This window comes from Hipposideros armiger, unplaced genomic scaffold (assembly GCF_001890085.2).
Source record: "Hipposideros armiger isolate ML-2016 unplaced genomic scaffold, ASM189008v1 scaffold_504, whole genome shotgun sequence".
NCBI classification, from domain to species: Eukaryota; Metazoa; Chordata; class Mammalia; order Chiroptera; family Hipposideridae; genus Hipposideros; species Hipposideros armiger.
Genome location: NW_017731854.1, coordinates 575,989 through 597,428, shown reverse-complemented (window position 1 = coordinate 597,428; position 21,440 = coordinate 575,989). Strand labels below are relative to the sequence as shown.

General features: G+C 39.2%; 1 long non-coding RNA gene across 1 annotated transcript in view; it reads right to left on the bottom strand.

Moving 5' to 3' along the window:
• LOC109396133 (uncharacterized) overlaps positions 1 to 19,994 on the bottom strand; it is a 32,461-nt gene extending 12,467 nt beyond the window's left edge. The window contains exons 1-3 of the long non-coding RNA XR_002126798.1: positions 19,845 to 19,994; positions 18,845 to 18,905; positions 17,680 to 17,715 (exon numbers count right to left, since the gene is read on the bottom strand). This is a non-coding gene — a long non-coding RNA (uncharacterized LOC109396133). The remainder of the gene's footprint in view (positions 1 to 17,679; positions 17,716 to 18,844; positions 18,906 to 19,844) is intronic.
• Positions 19,995 to 21,440: the final 1,446 nt, after the last annotated feature.

Sequence of the window (21,440 nt, the reverse complement as noted above, 5' to 3'; positions counted from 1 at the left end):
ATGAGGGCCAGTGACACTGCCCTCTACAGCTAAGATGCTGAACAACAGCTCAACCTGGAGCTGGGCTGCTGTGGGTCGCTGGCGACAGCGTAGGCGGCAGTCCCCTGCTGCAGTGGGCTGCCATAAGCTACCATGTGTAGCTGGCAGCCAGCATGAGTAGCCAGCAGCCGCCATGAGCAGCCGTTCAGAGGCCGGTGACTGATCTGCCTCGCCCGGGAAGAGCGCAATGATGGTGCCAATTTGGGCCAGTGATGCAACGTCCTCCGCAACTAGAACAAAACAACAGCAACTTGTCTGTCCCCCTTCCCCCAATTCCCCAGCACTGTTCCCCTCCCCCAATTCCCCAATAAAATCTTTAAAAAAAAATGTTCAACCTCACTAATCATTAGGGAAATGCAAATAAAAACCACAATGAGATACCACTTCACTCCAGTCAGAATGGCTATCATCAACAAATCAACAAACAACAAGTGCTGGCGAGGTTGTGGAGAAAAGGGAACCCTGGTGCACTGTTGGTGGGACTGCAGATTGGTGCAACCATTATGGAAATCAGTATAGAGGTATCTCAGAAAACTGGAACTGGAACTACCTTACGACCCAGCAATTCCATTCTTGGGTATCTATCCAGAGAAACCCAAGACACTAATTCGAAAAAATATATGCACCCCTATGTTTATTGCAGCACTATTTACAATAGCCAAGACTTGGAAACAACTGAAATGCCCATCAGTAGACGACTGGATTAAGAAACTTTGGTACATTTATACAATGGAGTATTACTCCGCTATAAAGAAGAATGAAATTGTACCATTTGCAACGATATGGATGGACCTAGAGACTATTATGTTAAGTGAAATAAGTCAGTCAGAGAAAGAAATTCAATATGCTTTCACTTATATGTGGAATCTAAAAAACTGAATGAATGAGCAAAGTAAACAGAAAGAGTCTCAGAGATATAGAGGAAAAATGGATGGTTGCTAGTTGGGAGAGGGGTGGGGATGAGGGAGAAAGGGAAGGGATTAGACAGCATAAATAGGTAACTACAATATTGCCACAGGGATATGAAAGACAGTTCAGGGATTATAATTAATAATGTTGTAAATATTTTGTAGAGTGTCAGATGGTCACATGTCTTGTTAGGACGACCACTTCATAGATGGGGTAGAGGCTTAATCACTGCACTGTACACCTGACGCTGATGTTGTAAAATATTGTATGTCAACCATAAGTGAATATATATATAGTCACAGGATGTGGAGTATAGTGTGCGAGTGAAGTCAATGGAATTCTAATAGATATGTATGATATAGGGGGGCCAGTGAAGTGGCAGATTGGGGGAGTGGGGTTGTCACTTTGAGGGGTAAAAAGTAAAACTATTGCACTGTGTTGTACACCTGAAACTAATAAAAAAATTTTTAAAAAAACCAAAAAGACCAAAAAAAAAGCGTTACTGCTTTCAAAAACCCAAAGCTTTGATAGCGCCCTCATCTACCTGGACTTTATACTTTGCTTACATTTTGGGTAAGGTGCTATTTTTATTAGTAAAATACAATGCTATAAAAGTGATTTCTGAGTTAGAAAATCAGCGAGGCTATAGAAGACGTCAACAATACTATTCACCATCTTGATTTAAAATGACATTTCTAGAACACTCCACACAAAGGCAGAATACACGTAATTTTCAAGTGCACAGGGAATGTTTACCAAGATCGACCATATTCTGGGTCATAAAACAAATATCAATATTTAAAAGTGAATGCAGAATAGTGACAGCAAAATAGTGGACTAGGAAGTCTAAACTCTTGTTCTCCCAAGGAAACGTTAGAAAATAACCAGAAACCAGCTAAAATAATTGAGCAGGAGCCCTGGAAAACAGACAAATGCCCAGTCAAGAAAACATCACATTCAAAATAATAGGAAGTGTCACGGCTCTTCTACTCCCACTTGACCCCCCACCTCTCTGGAATGGTGTGGTCTCAGTCTGGAGACGATGAAAGATTAGTTTCTAATTCCCTTTCTTAAAGTAGGAGGACAACCGATGTTCCTGAAACATTGTAACCTACCTGCGGGTTGCCTGAAGGACTGGTGTCTTTCTTACCTAACTCAGATCTCAGATGGGGGAAAGCAGCAGTCACTGGTGGTGAAGGTGCAGTGCTATTACAGATGTGCAGATACCTGGGTCAAGAGATGATGGGTGGAGACAAACAGTAGACCATCTAAAGCCCTAAGTTAGACTCTGGAAAATTAGGACATTCAAAAGGAGCTGTGTGTGTACATAGGGGAATGAGAAGGTCACACACAGGCAATAGGCAAGGCATATGCTCTAAGACCTTAAGTTTTACCTCAGGCCAGCATTACCCTGACACGAAAACCAGGCAAAGACATTCCAAAAAAAGAAAATTAAAAGCCGATATCCCTGAAGAACACAGATGCAAAAATTATCAACAAAACACTAGCAAACCAAATTCAGCAATATATTAAAAAGGTCATATACCACGATCAAGAGGGATTCATTCCAGGGATGCAAGTTTGGTTCAATATCCAACAATCAATCAATGTGATACACCACATGAACAAAATAAAAGACAAATCATATGATCATAGCGATAGATGCAGAAAAAGCATTTGACAAACATCCAGCATCCATTTGTGATAAAAACTCTCAGCAGAGTGGGAATAGAGGGAACATACCTCAACACAATCAAGGTCATATATAATAAACCCACAGGTAACATCACACTTAATGGAGAAAAGCTAAAACCTTTCTCCTTAAGATCAGAAACAAGACAAGTATGTCCACTTTCACCACTTTTATTCAAAATAACATTGGAAGTCCTAGCCACAGCAATCAGACAGGAAAAAGAAATAAAAGGCATCCAAATTGGAAAGGAAGAAGTAAAACTGTCATTATTTGCAGATGACATGATAATATATACAGAGAGAACCCTAAAGATTCCACCAAAAAACTACTAGAACTGATAAATGAATTCACTAAAGTAGCAGGACACAAAGTTAATATTCAGAAATCAGTTGTATTTTTATACACCAATAACGAACTATCAGAAACAGAAATTAAGAAAATAATCCCATTTATGATTGCATCTAAAAAAATTAAGTACATAGGAATAAACTTAACCAAGGAAGTGAAAGTCCTGTATACTGAAAACTATAAGACACTGAAGAAAGAAACTGAAGAGATACGAATAAATGGAAGCATATACTGTGCTCATGTATAGGAAGAATTAACAGCATTAAAATGTTCACACTGCCCAAAGCAATCTACAGATTCAATGCAATCCCTATCAAAATATCAATGGCATTTTTTCACAGAACTGGAACAAATAATCCTAAAATTTATATGGAACCACAAAAGACCCTGAATAGCCTCAGCAATCTTGAGAAAGAACAAAATTAGAGGTTTCACACTACCTGATATCAAACTATACTACAAGGTCATAGTAATCAAAACAGCATGGTATTGGCATAAAAACAAACACAAAGGTCAATGGAATAGAGAGCCCAGAAAAAACCCACGCCTCTATAGTCATTTAATCTATGACAAAGAGGCAAGAATATACAATGGGGTAAAGACAGTCTACTCAATTAATGGTCCTGGAGAAACTGGACAAAGGAAGGAAGGAAGGAAGGAAGGAAGGAAGGAAGGAAGGAAGGAAGGAAGGAAGGAAGGAAGGAAGGAAGAAAAAGAAACTGGACCACTTTCTTACACCATATAGAGAATAAAATAAAAATGAATTAAAGACTTAAATGTAAGACCTGAAATCATAAAATTCCTAGAAGAAAAAATAGACAGTAAAGTCTGACATTACCCTTAGTAATATTTTTACTAATGAATCTCCTCGGGCAAGGAAAACAAAAGAAAAAATAAAGAAATGGGACTACATCAAACTACAAAGTTATTGTACTGCAAAGGAAACCATCAACAAAACAAAAACAGCTTACTGAATGGTAGAAGATATTCACCAATGATACATCTTATAAGGGATTAATATCCAAAAATCTATAAAGAACTCATACAACTCAACACCAGAAAAACCAAACAATCCAATTAAAAAATGGGCAGAGCACCTGAATAGATATTTCTCCAAAGAGGACATACAGATGGCCAATAGACATATGAAAAGATGTTCGTCACTAATCATCAGGGAAATGCAAATAAAAACCACAAAAGTATGACATGATACCTGTCAGAATGCCTATCATCAATAAATCAACAAACAACAAGTGCTGGTGAGAATGTGGAGAAAAGGGAACCCCCATGTACTGTTGGTGGTATTGCAAATTGGTGGAGCCACAATGGAAAACAGTATGGAGGTTCCACAAAAAATTAAAAATAGAACAACCTTATGACCATCCAGCAATCCCACTTCTGGGTATTTATCTGAAGAAATCCAAAACACTAAGTTGAAAAGACATATGCACCCCTATATTTACTGCAGCATTATTTACAATAGCCAAGATATGGAAGCAACCCAAGTGCCCATCAATACACAATTGGATAAAGAAATTATGGTACATATATACAATGGAATATTATTCAGCCATTTAAAAAATGACATGTTACCATTTGCAACAACATGGATGGACCTAGGGGGTATTATGATACTAAGTGAAATAAGTCAGAATGAGAAAGACAAATACCATACAATCTTACTTATATGTGGAATCTAAAGAACAAAATAAGTGAATAAACAAAACAGAAATAGACTCATAGTTACAGAGAACAAACTGATGGTTGCTTGATGGGAGGGGGGTTGGAGGGCTGGGTGAAAAAGGTGAAGGGATTAAGAAGTACAAATTGGCAGTTAGAAAATAGTCACAGGAATGGAAAAGTACAGGGTAGAGAATATAGTCAATAACATTGTAATAACTATGTATGGTGCCAGGTCAATGCTAGACTTATTGGGGGGATTACTTTGTAAATTATACAAATGTCTAACCACTGTGCTGTACACCTGAAATTAATATAAAATAATATTGAATGCAACTGTAACTGAAAATAATTTTAAAAATAAAGAAGAATTAATACCTACCCTTTAAAAATTATTCCAAAAATTAGAAGAGGAAGGAATTCATCTGAACTCTCTTTACAAAGCTAGGATTATACCCTAGTGCCAAAACTAGACAAAGACACTACAAAAAAAATTTACAGGCCAGTATTTCTGATGAACATAGATGTAAAAATTCTCAAAAAAACATATTAGCAAACCAAATCAACAATGGAAAGGATCACACACCATGAGCAAGTGGGGTCTATTCCTGAGATGCAAGGATGGTTTGATATCCTCAAATCGACTACTGTGGTACATCACATTAACTAAACGAAGGATAAAAATCGTGATTGTCCCAATAGATGTAGAAAAAGCATTTGACTCTTTGGTCTTTCCCAAATGCCCTCAAACCCAACACAAGTGGCAGCTAGCCCTGGCTTTCACTGCAGCCTCCCCTGCAGCCCCAAGCCTGGCACAGAAGGAGGCTGGCTTCAGCCCACATGGGAACTCCCGCCCAGCAGTTCTAAGCCCAGCACAAGCAGCAGCCAGGCTGAGTCCACACTGGAGTCCCTCCCCAAAGGCTCCACAACTGTCATACCTGATGGGCAGCCTTGGCTAGCAACAGTGATCAGCAAGGTGACCCCTGCTCCATGGGGCCGTCCCACACACACCAGCTCATCCACAGTAGTCACAGCCAGTCCTCACAGTGAGTCAGCTGGAGGGTCAACCCACCCACTGATGTACTTATGACAATCATGGCCCAAATACAACAGGAAGGCATACAAAACCCATACAGGGGACACCCCATAGTACTTGGCTCTGGTGACCATGGGAGACTGGGCCACTGGGACCTACAGTGGCCCCTCTTTCAAGACTGGGACACATAACAAATCTACCTAATTCATATAAAGGAACACAGAGAGACAGGCAATTGAGGAGAAAAAGGAATGTGTTCCAAACAAAAGGACAAGATAAAAATTCCAGAAATAGAACTATAGAACATGGAGACAAGCAATATACCAGGTAAAGACTGTATTCCTCTGAAGAAACCCAAAACACTAATTTGAAGACATCTGCACCCCTATGTTTACTGCAATGTTATTTACAATAGCCAAGATATGGAAGCAACCTAAGTGTCCATCGATAGAAGAATGGATACAGAAGTGGTACATATATACAATGGAAGATTACTCAGCCATAAAAAAAGAATGAAATCTTACCATTGTGACAACATGGATGGACCTAGAGGGTATTATGTTAAACTAAATAAGTCAGACAAATACAAATATCATATGATCTCACTTATGTGGAATCTGAAAAATAAAATAAATGAACAAACAAAACAGAAACAAACTCATAGATACAGAGAACAAACTGATGGTTGCCAGATGGGAGGGGGTTAGGTGAATAAAGTAAAAGGGATTAAGAAGTACAAACTGCTAGTTATAAAAAGTCACAATGACATAAAGAACAGCATAGAGAATATAGTTAATATTTTAATAACTTTGGATGGTGTCAAGTGGGTACTAGACTTATGGGGCTGGTCACATCGTAAGGTATATAAACGTCTAACCACTATGTTGTACACTTGAAATTAATATAATAATGTATGTCAGATGTAATAAAAAATAAATTTTTTAAAATGTTAAACCAAATTTGCAGTCTTGGATAAGTCCCACTTGGCCATGAAGTACTTTTATATATGGTCTGATTTCATTTACAAAAATTTTGATTATAACTTTTTTGCATTTATAATAAGGGATATTATTGTGTAGTTTCCTTTGAAATTTTTTGTCTGTTTTTTTTTTTCTATCAGAGTAATGTTGTCCATTTAGAATAAGTTGGAAAGCATTCCTTTCTTTTAATTTTTCTAGACAACTGTGTAGAATTGGTATTTTTTATTTAATGTGAAGCTCTATGGGTCTGGAGTTTCCTTGTGGGAAGGATTTTACCTACAAATTCAATTTTATTTCATTAAAAAAAGTGTTATTCAGATAATCTACTTTCTTGATTGAATTTTGGCAGTTTGTGTCTTTCAAGAAAAATTTCCATTTTATTTAAATTGTCAAATTTACAGTCACAAATATGGAGATTTATGCACACAAGTTTTTGGGGTTTTTTAAAGATTTTATTGGGGAATTCGGGGAGGGGAACAGTGTTGGGGAATTGGGGAAGGGGAACAGCCAAGTTGTTGTCCTTCAATCTTAGTTGTGGAGGACGCAGCTAGCTCAGCTCCAAGCCCAGTCATAACCTGGCTGCCAGTCGGCAGCTCGTGGCCTCTAAGCTCAAGGTGCTGTGTTCACTCTTACTTGTGGGTGGGCGTAGCCACCATCCCATGCGGGAGTCGAACCTGGCAGCCTTGTTGTTAAGAGCACACGCTCTATCCATTGAGCCAACTGGGTAGCAGCTCAGCTCAAGGTGCTGAGTTCAGTCTTTAGTTGTGGGCAGGCATAGCCCATCATCACATGCGGGAGTCGAACAGGCAACCTTGCTGGTAGGCACACGTGCTCTCACCAGCTGAGCCATCCTGCCACCTGTTGGCAGCTCAGCGGTGGCTCAGCTCGGGCGCAGCACAATGGCCCATGTGGGAATCGAAGTGGTGACCCTGTTGCTCAGAGCTTGCACTCTTAAGCAAGCTCTTAACCAAATGAGCCACTCGGCCAGCCCTGCACATAAGCTTTTATAAATTCTCCTTATTAGTGTTGGAATGTCCCTAGAATCTCAAATGATGTCCCCTGTTACATTTCTAGATATTGGTATCTGTGTCTTTGCTGTTTTCTTCCTTTTATCAGTCTGGCTAGAATTTTACCAATATTATTCATCTTATCAATTAATTAATCAGTTTCCAATTTTATTCATTTTTCTATTTATATACTATATTTTAATTTATATTTTTATTAATTTTACTCATATCATTATTGTTTCTTTCTTTTTCTTAACTGTAGGCTTAATTTGCTCTTTTTAAAATTTCTTACAGTGAAAATACAGTTGACCCTTGAACAACATGAGGGTTAGGAACACTGACCCCCTGCACAGTCCAAAATCTATGTATTACTTTTGACTCCCCCAAAACTTGACTATTGTCCAGAAGCCTCACTGATAACATAAAATGTCTATTGACACATATTCTGTATGTTATATGTATTATATAGTATTATGTACAATAAAGTAAACTAGAGAACAGAACATGTTATTGAGAAAATCATAAGAGAAAATAACATTAAGTACTGTACCGTATTTATCGATACCGTAAGTTTACATCATTTGTTTACAAGATGAATAGTCTGTCAGTATGTAAATCAACAGTGTCATATATCATACAAAACACTGTAAATTATATGTGTAACTAACACTAGACATCCAAATGAAAAGATAATGTCAAAAAAATTCATATTTCTTTATAAGCCTAATGACTTTTGGTAGCCAAGGGCAACAGATACAATCTCTTCATGATGGCCTAGCCTATGCACTAAGGAATACATTTTTATAAAATTTTTTATGGCATATAACAGCCATATTTATAACACAGTATTAGAAACATTGTTACATTAAAAAACACCTACCTATGACAACAGGCTGATACACAGTTTCTCCAATTATGAGAGAGAAGTATAATACGGTACAGTAATGCAATTCTTTGAAAGCAAACTTATAAAGCAGTAAGAAAACTAACACACTAGTAATCTTACATGAAACATCACTCACCTTATGCCCATGTAAGGACGGTCTCCCCACTTTCACAGAAGTCTTACACACGATGTTCTCCACAACACATTCGCAGGCGAAGGTGAGCATGACACAAAACATGTCATACAGTACTTGCTGTTAGATTTTCACATGGAGACCCTCACACACATACTCCCAAGGTACATTTCTTAACTGAGCCATGTGGTGCATGTTTCCTGCTGAGTGCATGTGGATCATCACAGGCCTTCATCCTTCTCTTCTTGCAGGGACAGCAGGGGAGGGGGAGAAGGAGGGGCTGGTCTCGCCAACGTGGGGGCACAGGTGGGGGAGGTGGGGAGGGTCAGGAGAGGGAGGCACGCTCCGTGTGGCTTTATGGAAACACATCATAATTTCTCTCTGACTTTTTACTTCTTCATTTCTCTAAAAACACTCCTATACAGAACCAAATCCACCGTTTGCTATAGTTCCAGTGCCCGTACCATAGAAAGGTCCATGTCATAAGCCAAAGTCAGCCCTGAGTGATCGGCTCCCTCCTGCCCATTGTCTGATGTCAGTTGCTCTCTGGCCTGCTTTTTCTCCATCTTCTCATCGCCTGACCCTGGCTCGGAAGCGCTCATCTCCACAAGTCGTCTTCTGTTCATTCCTCTGCTGTGGTGGCTGTTGGTTCTTGCATTTCTCCAACTTCCATATCTTGAGCCCCTTCACTCCCCACCTTTCTGCCACATCCATAATCTCTTCCATGATTTCCTCCAGCGCCTCTGTCGAGAATCCTGTGATGTCATGCATCTGGACACGGTTTTCTCCACCAGGAATTTATTGTTTCGGGCTTGGTAGCTTTCAGGGCTTTTTCTGTAACCACAATGTATTTTCAGAGGTGTAATCCTTCCAGACTTCCACAATGTTCTCTCTGCTGGGGCTCTCTTCCATGGTGTCAACAGTCCTTCCCATAGAGACCGCAGACAATGACCCCAAAAGGTCCTTATGAGGCCCGATCTAGAGGTCAACTTAGAGATGTCGTGTTTGGGGGCGCCTTCAGTGTTGAACTCCTGGAGTCCCAGGCAGCCAGGGACACTGTCCAATATCAGAACTTTCAAAGGCAGTCCCTTACTGGCCAGGCACTGCCTGACCTCAGGGACAACACATCAATGGAATCAGTCCAAAAAAAGGTCTCTCACCGTCCTGGCCTCCTTGTGGACAATGGCAGCTGGTGTTCACCTTTCCCTTCAAAGCTCAGGGCTGAGCAGCTTGCAGACAACGCCCGTTCTGATCCTAAACCAGACTGCATTTGCACAACATGGCAGTTGGCCCATTGCTTCCTTCTGCCTTAAACCCTTTTGCTCGCTGCTTTCCCTCACTAATAAAGGTCCTTTGGGGCATTTAGAATGGGATGCTTTCACCTGCATTTAAGACGTGTCCAGGTAGACAGCCTTTCTTCGCGATGATTTTCTTAATGGTGTCTGGAAACTCATCTGCTACCTCTTCTGTTATTTTGACATTTTTTTTAAGCAAACCTCTTTCTAAGATGATCAAACCATCCTTTCCTGGCATTCAATCCTCCAGCTTTAGATCTTCCACCTTCCTTGTAAGTTGTCATAGAATGACTTCACTTTTTCTGGAATTACATTCGAGCCCATCACATTTGTGCCTTTCTTATAACCATCCTGCACCCACATAAAAGCTGTATTTTCAATATGAGATAAAAAGGTATTTCCCAAAACAGAGCAAGGTTTTCGCTCCTGCTGGTGTAGCTGCAACAACGGCTTCACGGCCTTCCTTTTATTCTTTAACAAGAGTCCTGACTCCGGGTTCATTCACCTTGAACAGCTGCAGACTTCAATCTAAGTATGTGCCAAGCAATCCAACCTTCTCTTGTGCTGTGACTTTTCTCTTGGGATCACTTCCGGCACCACCAATGGCACTTCGTATGGGTCCCAGGGTGTTATTCAAGGGTTGTGGTTTCACACTAAACACAATGAAAAACATGCAAGAACCACAAGAGATCACTTTCCTGTGACACACAATGTACTGGAGAGATGAACTACTCACGCGGAGCTGATGAGCATCACATGGCACTCAACACTTGAGCTCACCACAAAAGCAACAACAGGTGGCTAAAAAATGACTACACTGGTGCAGTGTGCACTAGAGTTCATTTTGTGCAGTTACGATTTAACACTGAATCTTTCCATTTTTCGTATTTCTCTCTACCATGAATGGCACCATATATGGCCTGTAACTGTGTGCAAAAGTTTTGATAAATTTTAACTTTTTGTAATATATTTGTGTATATTTTATGGTAATAAATGATAAAATAGACCAGCATCTACATGTTTTATGCATTCATAACATACCTAAGTTTTTTTCTTTTTTTGGTATTTCCAGGCTATGCAGTTTACCTGCAAGTATTTTCCAGATTTTCAAAAATCTCCAAAAGCTTTTATAATATATTCATTGAAAAAAATCCACATATAAGTAGATTCATGTAATTTAAACTCACGTTGTTCAAAGGTCAACTGTAAAGTCATTCGCTTGAGATCTTTCTTCTTTCTAATATAGGCATTTTAGTGCTATAAAATTTCCCCTAAATACAGCTTTAGAAGTGTCCCATGGGGGCAGCCGGTTAGCTCAGTTGGTTAGAGCACAGTGCTTGTAACACCAAGGTTGCTGGTTCGATGTCCACATGGGCCACTGAGTTGCACCCTCCAAAACTAGATTGAAACAACTACTTAACTTGGAGCTGTTCCCCAATTAAAAAAAAAAAGTGTCCCATAAATTTTGATATGTTATGTTTTCGTTTTTATTCAGTTCAACATACTGTCTAATTTTTGTTTTATATCTTCTTTGACAAACCACTAGGTTACATATGCTAACTTCAATTTCCAAAAATTGAAGGATTTTCAACAGATATTTCTCTTATTGATTTTTAATTTCACCCCATTGTGGAATTAGATTAACCTGGTTTATATTAATTTAATTATTTTAAATGTATTGAAACAATTTATGGCCCTCCCATCATATGAAGATTTTAAAAGGCCTACAGATCTGCTTATTTCTATTCTTTGATGTGCTGTTACTATTTATAGCTATTCTGCCTGCTAAAGAAAAAAGAATATCAGTAAATATCAATTGAGAAAATACATAAATAGCAATTATAATGAAACACCACAATTTGGTCCCAATGTAACATCTAAATGTTCTGTATTTCTTTATAATTTTACAATATTACTGACACTAATAATCCACTTTACAGTCATCTGACCACTTTTTTATTTATTTCTGTATGTGTTTCTACATTCAAGTTTTCATTCAAATGCTTGTCCACAGTCAACAACTAATAATAAATGAAACACCAGACTTCTCTTTCCTGTGAAAGTCTAAGAGTAAAATCTGCCTAATGAAGCTATTATGATGGTGCAACTTGTTAAGTGAACAGAAAGGTATGTGCATAGGGCATTGTGGAATAACTGATGAGGTCACCCCTCGATCCAATTTTGAAAGTCTTTTCTTCCTGTAACAGGACATTCAGCTGGACCTCTGCTGGATATCTGGAAATAATCTTCCAGCATCCTCAGGAAATTATGCTCACCATTGAGCTTGGTGAAGCAGCTCTTGACAAATGAGATTTCTACAACTTGGCTACCTCACTACAGAGCTGTTGTTTGTATTACGAGGACTGGACACCTCAGCCTCAGTTTATTGACACTGGTGGGATGGGAACCTCATACACTTCTGAAGAAGCACTTCTCTGTATGGGGGTGGCACAGGTGGGACATGGCAATGTTGACACACAAAATATTTTGACAGAACAGTTAATGCAGCAGGAATTGATTTTCAAGATTGCCACTTAGATTATTGGAGCAAAAAGCAATCAACACCAAAAAACACCCTGCATAAACCTACTTTCAGCAACTTTTTCTCTTCCCACTATCATAAGCAATACCTTTCCACGAGAAAAATCACGCTACTGCCAAGTGCCCATCAGTAGATCAAACTTTATACTTTTACTCCATCTGCACTTTACAGTTCACTTCTTTCTTTAATTTTCTGTCCCCATCAATATTTTAAAAATGTTTAATTTTTCTATTTACGGACAACAACCCACATTTCTATTTCACAACAAAGTTAGCTAAACTCACTTGATAAAAGGAGTGACATGGGTGCTTACCTGCCATGTTGTTTTCACTTTTCTCTTCCATCTGCTCAGACAACCAAGAGCATCATTAACTTACACGTCAATCTCTATCCCATTATGCCTGTTTTGCCATGGTCCCAGTTTGCTTATCATTTCCTTGTCAGTTAGTAAGTAGTGAATTCACCACACACTTCGGCTGGCCTGGAGAAAATGACCTTGGCTTTTAGCTTCACACAGACAGAATACTCAGAACAGGCTGACATAAGGTAATTGTGAAATATTCTGTGCAAAAAAAATAATAACCTGCTAGGTTTATTGGGAATCCTTGACTGGTGGGCTCATTCCACAGTAGGGTAAGCCTCATTTGAAATGTAAAAATGAGTCAACATGACTCTAAGCACAGATAAACACACTGGTGACCAGCTCTTCATGTTTCTTTGTGTGAAGTACACACACACACACACACACACACACACACACGCACGCTCTCATCTGAACAAGCCATCAAATGTTTATAGGGTAGTTGATGTGTATCATAGCTATTAGTCCTTTCAGTGAGAGAGAACAGTGCCCATGTTGTGGGCACCCCATTCTGTGCACGTCTGTAAAATTAAGTAAGCATTGTGCTGGGCTGAAATTATTGGTGTTCTCTGTGATTAATTTCCTACTTCAACCCGGGCCATAATTTATAGCTTTATATTTATTTTCTTATTTTTTCACTCTCAAGCATGCATTGCCAGCACTAGGGACAAATAAATAATAAGAAAAAAACATATACCAAATATAAATGTACTCAAATTATCTGGACAAAAATACACAAAATACCAGAATCTCAAAAATTCCTACTATGGGAGATATCCGGATTAATTTTTTTATGGTAACACTTTTTGATTCAATGTAATCAAATTTGCCCTCTTATCATCATCACCACTGTATTATCAGAATATAAATTATTATAAGTAAAAATTGAAACTTGTCTGATTTATCTGGACGATGGCTTTTCCAAACATCTGAATCTTAGTATACAAATTTTGTTTTGCAATTAACAATAATAGTATTTCGGTCCGGCCAACTGGTGCGTTTGTTAAGAACTGGCTTGGGACGCCAGCTCTGAGCAGCAGGGCCACGGTTCAGATCCCACTTGAGGGCCAGTGACACTGCCCTCTACAGCTAAGATGGTGAACAACAGTACAACCTGGAGCTGGGCTGCTGTGAGTCACTGGCGATGGCGTAGGCTGCAGTGGAGCTGCAGTGGGCTGCCGTGAGCTACCGTGTGTGGCCGACAGCCAGCTTGAGTGGCCGGCAGCTGGTGGGAGTTGCCAAGAGCTGCCATGAGCAGCAGTCCAGTGGCTAGCGACTGATTGATCTGCCTCACCCGGGAAGAGCGCAATGATAATACCAACATGGGCCAGTGAAGCGACGTCCTCCACAACAAAACTGAAGAACATAAGGAAAGCAACTTGTCTGTTCCCCTCCCCCAATTCCCCAATAAAATCTTAAATAATAATAATAATAATAATAATAATAATAATAATAATAATAATAATAGTATTTCAATGATTGGAAATGAAAGGTTATCCTGTTATGTCTGTCAGTGTTAAATGCTACTGTGATGTTTGATTTGCTGAAAATGTCTGTATTTAAAAGAGGACACTCTTGACCTACCCTGAAGACCTCAATTATTAGGCCCCAAGTAACACATTATCTACTAGACAATATCTTAGCTAATATTTGGACAAGTTTGATGGGAGATATTTTAAACTTTTGATTGAAATACAACCTATATGTAAGAAAGTGCATATACTAAAAAGTTACAGCTCAATAAATTTTCACCATCCAAACACAGCAACTAGTTAACACAGAGATCAAAATACAAATAGTACAACCATTCCAAAAACTATCCAGATGTCTTGTTTCCATGATTATCTCTCACATGACTCCCCATGACTAATACATTTTCAGACCTTAGATAGAAAATCTACAACATATGTGGCTCCACCTTCACATGTACAGAACAATGTACCCACGATGTCATAACTACACGCTAATGTGATAAGTGCAAATGAAGTATTTGTTAACTTTGACCATCCCCTGGGCCAGTAGAGAGACACAAAGTTATTCTAAAGCAATAAAATCAATTCAAAGTATGTTTTCTCACAATAGGGAGTTGAGTCAGAAATGATTAATAAAAACCAAGAGAAAAAGCCCAAGTGCTTGGAAACTGAGCTATGCCCTTCTAAATAGTCCATAACTGAAAAATATATCAACGTGGAAGTTAGAAAATATATTTATATGAGTCACAGAAAAGATGCAAAATGTCAATCTTGTGCTAATGCAGCTGGAAAATGCTCACAGGCAAATTTAGAGTAAAGATCAATATGTTAGAATTGAAAAGGGCCCTGAATCAGTAAATTATACAAGAAGCTAGATAAAGAAAAACAAATCAAACTCCACAGGAACACAAGGAAAAATTAATGAGGTTAAAAGCAGAACTCAGCAAAATGATGAGGGTAGAGGGGGTCACTGACTCTGGGTGGTGAACACACAATGTGATATATAGGTGATGTATTACAGAATTGTACACCTGATGCCTATGTAATTTTATGAACCACTGTCAACCCAATAAATTTTAATTAAAAAAAAAAGAAATCAGCAAAACGGAAAGCATATATACAACATAAGAACAATAAAAATTAGTAATTTGAAATAATTAATATGACTGAAACCCTCCTAGCAAGATTAATTGAGAATAGAGACAACACCAAGTACAAATTGGTTGTTACAAAGCAGTCACAGGGATGTAAAGTACAGCACAAGGAATATAGTCAATAACATTGTAATAATTATGTATAGTGTAAGATGGGGACTAGACTTATCAGGGGGATCACTACATAAATTATATAAATGTTTAGCCACTATGTGTACACCTGAAACTAATAAAATATTGAATGTCAACTGTAATTGAAAACTAAAAATTAAAAAGACATACAAAATAAGGAGCATATTACTAACCAGCTTACAACAAGAAATTTGATGTTTCAAATAAAATTTTCATCTGACTAGTAAGAATTCTTGAACAAATGAAGGCAGTCATAAAGAAAACAAAATTATGCCATTTCATTTTTATAAACTTTAAAAAAATCTGGTAAAAATGAAATGCATTTCAGAAGGGGCAGCATCTGGAGCGAAGAGTCTGGAGTTAGTCACACAGGAAGGTTCTATTATGCAAGTTATATTCTGCTTCTGTGTCTGGGCCCTACTGTAGAGGAATAATATGGCTATTTACTAAACACATATTATGCATCGATATACTGTCATACTCTTTGGATTCACACAGTAGCCCGAATCCATGAATCTGTGACTGTCCTCATAGTAACGAATACACAGATTGTGAGAATATGCCTTTTGAGTAACAACATGCCCCATGGCTCCTGCTACCCTTATGCCTGCTCAATGGTTTGTTAATGATGGAGGTTCTAGAGTTTATTACGATATTTGGCAGAACTAATTTTTCTCTTTGATCTATGACTATTTTTTAGCTGTAGCTCAATTCTTAAGAATTACTTTTCAATGCTTCTAGAGAATAAATAGAAACAAATAAACAATATGCAATCAATATAAAAATAAGTACAATTTTATAGAATTAGTAACAAAGCTTTGCCAAGAAAAAAGTTTACCTATTCTTAGAGCACTAATCACGATGTCCCAGGTAACACAAAACCCTCAACATAGCTTGCCAGGAAACATATGAACCACTCACTCTTTTTAGGGATGCATATTTCAAGTGTTAGTATGAAATAATGAGGCCATATATCATATTTCCATATCTCTCCATTTGATACCTCTAACATAATATCCCTTTTTTAGCCCAACACCATTGCAATTTGAACTATTCTGTGTTTCAAAACAAATATTGCAACTTTTATCAGATAAAAACTTCATGGTCTTAGAGAGATCTAACAAAATTTTACATACAATGTCCCATGACGCACATGAGAAATAGCTCATCCATGCCAGCCTTCAAAGATTCCAGGAGAAACGGGGATACAATGCAGTGTGGTCACAAAGGCCTTATGAGTCTCTATTCTGACATCCCTGTCATTAAACAGATGAGGAAAATCTCATAATATTTTAGCACATTTGTTTATCACTACAATAATTTTTAGCTCCAATATGAGATAGCCAAAAATTCTCTCAATTTGTACATTTTCCATCAAAGCAAAAAAGAGTTAACGGGCCGGCCGAGTGGCGCATTGATTAAGAGTAGGCTTGGGACGCCAGCTCTGAGCAGCAGGGCCTGGTTCAGATCCCACATTAGGGCCAGTGACGCTGCGCCCTCTACAGCTAAGATGGTGAACAACAGCTCGACCTGGAGCTGGGCTGCCGTGAGTGGCCGGCGACGGCGTAGGCTACAGTGGAGCTGCAGTGGGCTCCCGTAAGCTACCGTGAGCAGCCATCCAGTGACCGGCGACTGATCTGACTCACCCAGGAAGAGCGCAATGATAACAATACCAACATGGGCCAGTGAAGCAACGTCCTCCACAACTGGACTGAAGAAAAAAGGACAACAACTTGTCTGTTCCCCTTCCCCCCCCCCCGGATTCCCCAATGCTGTTCCCATCCCCTAATTCCCCAATAAAATCTTTAAAAAAGAAAAGAAAAAGTTAACATGAAAGAAGAAATGATAACGATTCAATGATGTAGGTAACCTTGATGAGGGTTTCGATAAAAAAAAGAGCACATCATGAAAATATTTTCAAGTAAGTCTCTAAAGAGATGAACACGGAGACCTCAGGGCCTGGCACAGAGCACATGACATAAATTTCCAAGGATCTGGGTAGAGTTACTCACCCTATTCTCTGAAGTGAAAGACCTGACTCCAGCCCTCTGTTTCAACAAAAAAAGGACAAAAAGGAAAGCAGACAGAGTCTTAGAAAATATTCAGTAGTTAAAATCACAAAGCACTAGAATTGACTCCATTGTTAACACGTAGCACAGGCACGCAGCTTTCCTTCTCTTAGCCCAATGCTAATGAGGCTCTCTGGACGCATCACAGGTGCGTGAACCGTTCTTAACTTAATATTTTTTTTGCTTCCTCACTAATTATTCCAGGACATACTTCCCATGCACAAGTAGCTAGCTACCAGCCTCTGTTCAAAGTGGCCAAATGAAGCCAGCCTCAGGTCACCAGCATACCCCAAGTCGCATATGGCCTCATAGATGCGACACTAATGCCTCGCTCAGAAAGGGAGGCCTGGTCTCAGTGGCACGGTGTGGTCACTGGGGTCACTAAATAGAGCCGGGCTCTGGGAGCCTTATTTGTCCTGTTGGAGGGCCACTCATCTGGACCTCAGATTGACATCTGGAATGAGTCCCTCAGCATCCTCAGACAATTGTGCTCATCATTGATCCAGACGGGCGCCCGCCCGACAAATAAGCATTTCCACCGCCAGGCCTATTTCGTGCTTGTCTACTGCGCTGCGAATCAAGGGCAGTCCACGGGCAGCGGCCATTTTATTTAGGACCTGAAGAATGGAACTCACATAGCATTACAATGTGACCTTGAATTGTTCTATCAAAATAAGATTAAATCAACTGGAAAATAAAGAAGCCCTTTAATCAACTGAAATTTTAAAGAGTAAACGAGGCAGTGGAATAATATGTAGTAGGATTACAGTACAAATACTAGCATAAGCCTCTGTGTCCTGAATCATCCAGATAAAGATAAAAACCAGTATTTTGCACACTTAGATTTCACTACCGAATAATTTCAATCCAATACAAAATGGTAGAAAAAGAAAATATGGGAATGATTCCCCAAAATTATTCAGGTTACTTAAAAAAGGTTTTAAAAAGGAAAGAAACAATACTTAGGATTCCTTGAACCACGTAGGGACACTCACAAAGAAAAATGTCTATGACTGAAATATTTTTCTGTGAGCCTCTGAAAAAATGAACTCACAGACTTGGAAGTGCAAACACACAAAAATCCAAAAGCACCAGGTTAGCTGCTCACCTTTCTTCCCTGAAAGCAACATGTTCACTTGGAGAAACAGTAACTTGTTTCAACTTTTGACCTGCAGCAAAGCATTGTAAAGAAAATTGATCAGGTCAGAAAATGCACTCAATAAATTAATGATAAAGCATAGCATTGGTTCCGTTTTAATTAATCATAGAGGCATCCCTTGCCACAAGCAGCCCATTTGCTTGATCTACGGTCACCTTTGTCATTTTATTTATTCACTTGTTTTCTCTCTGAATTCTTTACTTTGCAAATAGCCAAGACTCCTCTCTACTGGGCAATGCAAATAAGTGACACAGTAGTTGCCTCTTGAATGGAAGACCCCAAAGGTGCATTCCACCCAATCAAGACGATGAAAATATACTGTGATGTGAAAAGTACGCTGAAATGTGAAAACGTGTAAGGCTATTGTGAGGTGTTTTTTTTTGAGGTCACCAGTGGATCCAGTTTGGAAAATGGTTTTCTTACTAGAAGCCACTCGGCTGGACCTTAGTAACTGCAGATACTATGTGTATCCTTGGGCGCTACGAGGTGATAGGCAGGCCTCCAGCACACTGGGGTTCTGAACATTTACCACTCGCATTCAGCTTACAGTGGGAAACGGCCCTGCAGGGCATTTTTTCTCAACTTTAGTAAATCTGGTTATAATGGCAACTCCAGAAGCCTCCAGAACCTTCTCAGTCTGGAGTGGTACCTGAAGGGGTGCTACAGCGGGGCTGACACATCTACTCCATATGATAGAAACAAAGAATCAGGAGTGAACTGTGAACCCGGGTTGTATCATTTAGAAGATACTGAAGGATGTTATGATCTATCTGCCAACAGTACACACGTGACACTGCTTTCATCTGATGGGCCAGGGGGCATGCATTAATATGTTCATAACAAAACCCTTAGATCACGACCCCACACCATTCTCTATTTTACATGACGAAGGGCAACTTTATTTCAACACATAACACATAGAAGCCAATTCTATTTCATAAATCCTTACCTTCATTAACCTGCAAATACTCCCAAATACCTGGGTTTTTTATGAAACCTGTTCCTCATTACTATTGTACAAAATACATTTCTTTGCAGAAGCCTTGTAAAATAGCCTAAGAAAAAAGAGTACTTTTGTCATTTTCCTAATCTAGGTGACCGCCCAAAATCTGAGTTCTGTTTAGAGCACTATTATTTGCAAAAGCAACAAGTGTAAACAGCAAACTAATTTAAAATAAGAAACTGATATAATGAGTATACCTGATTAATACATGGAAAATATTAACCACTACATTCATCAAAGGAGCAAATAATAATTATTGGTTAAAGACTCAAAATACATTAGGAAAGTTATTAAATTTAAAATGAAAGTTTCTCAAGTTATGTGAAAGTCAAGGTAATACTTATAATACATAAACATAACACACGCAGAAATAGAGAGGTACTTACAAGGACAGGTAGGCAGTAGAACAGAAAAGCAGCTCCAGGTCAAGGTCAACTTAACTGACGTGAAAATGTGAATAATAATTATTTCACCCTCGCCACCAGATACTGTCTGCAAACAAAACAAAACAAAACAAAAGCACAGTGCAAATGTGTCCACTCTTATTCTACTCAAAATGTCTGATGTACAAAAAAATAAATAAATGAATAAGGCAAGATGAACCAAGAAAATGCAACCCATAATCCTTAAAACTGGCAGACGTATGACCAATATTGTAGAAGGAGTAAGACAATGTTTCAATCTATTCTAAAGAAAGCAGAGGAAGCATGCATTAATCGATGTAGATTTCATAACCAAAATGGAAATTATAAAAGTGAACCAAATGGAAATTCTAGAAATGAAAACTACAATTTTTTTTTTAAATTTTTTTTTAATTGGAGAATTGGGGAAGGGAACAGTGTTGGGGAATTGGAGAAGGGAACATTGTGTTTTTCCAGGGCCCATCAGCTCCAAGTCAATTTGTTGTCCTTCAGTCTTAGTTGTGGAGGGCGCAGCTCAGCTCCAAGTCCAGTTGCCATGTTCAATCTAGTTGCAGGTGGGCTAGCGTGAGCGGCCGTCCAGTGGTCGGTGACAGATTGCCTCACCCGGGAAGAGCGCAATGATAATACCAACATGGGCCAGTGAAGCGACATCCTCCACAACTAGACTGAAGAACAAAAGGAGAGCAACTTGTCTGTTCCCCTCCCCCAACTCCCCAATAAAATCTTTAAAGAAAAAAAAAGAGCATGCGCTCTAACAAACTGAGCCATCCAGCCACCCGTAGGCAGCTCATGGCCACTCAGCTCAAGGTGCCATGTTCAATCTTAGTTGGGGGTGAGCATAGCCCACCATCCCATGCGGGAGTCCCACCGGCAACCTTGTTAAGAGCATGCACTCTAACCACTGGGCCACCCGGCCAGCCCAAAACTACAATATTTTTAATCAAAAAGACATTAGATGGAGCAAAATGACAGAGCCAAAGGTCCCTAGCTCATGTCTCCCCAGACGATATGGCAGCTCTCTGTGGATAAAGGCACCTTAGGGGGCTTTGGGATCCAGACAGGAGACGGTGAAACCCCAGGGAAAGGCAGGACTGAGGAATGCAGTCTGAGAAGCTGGGCA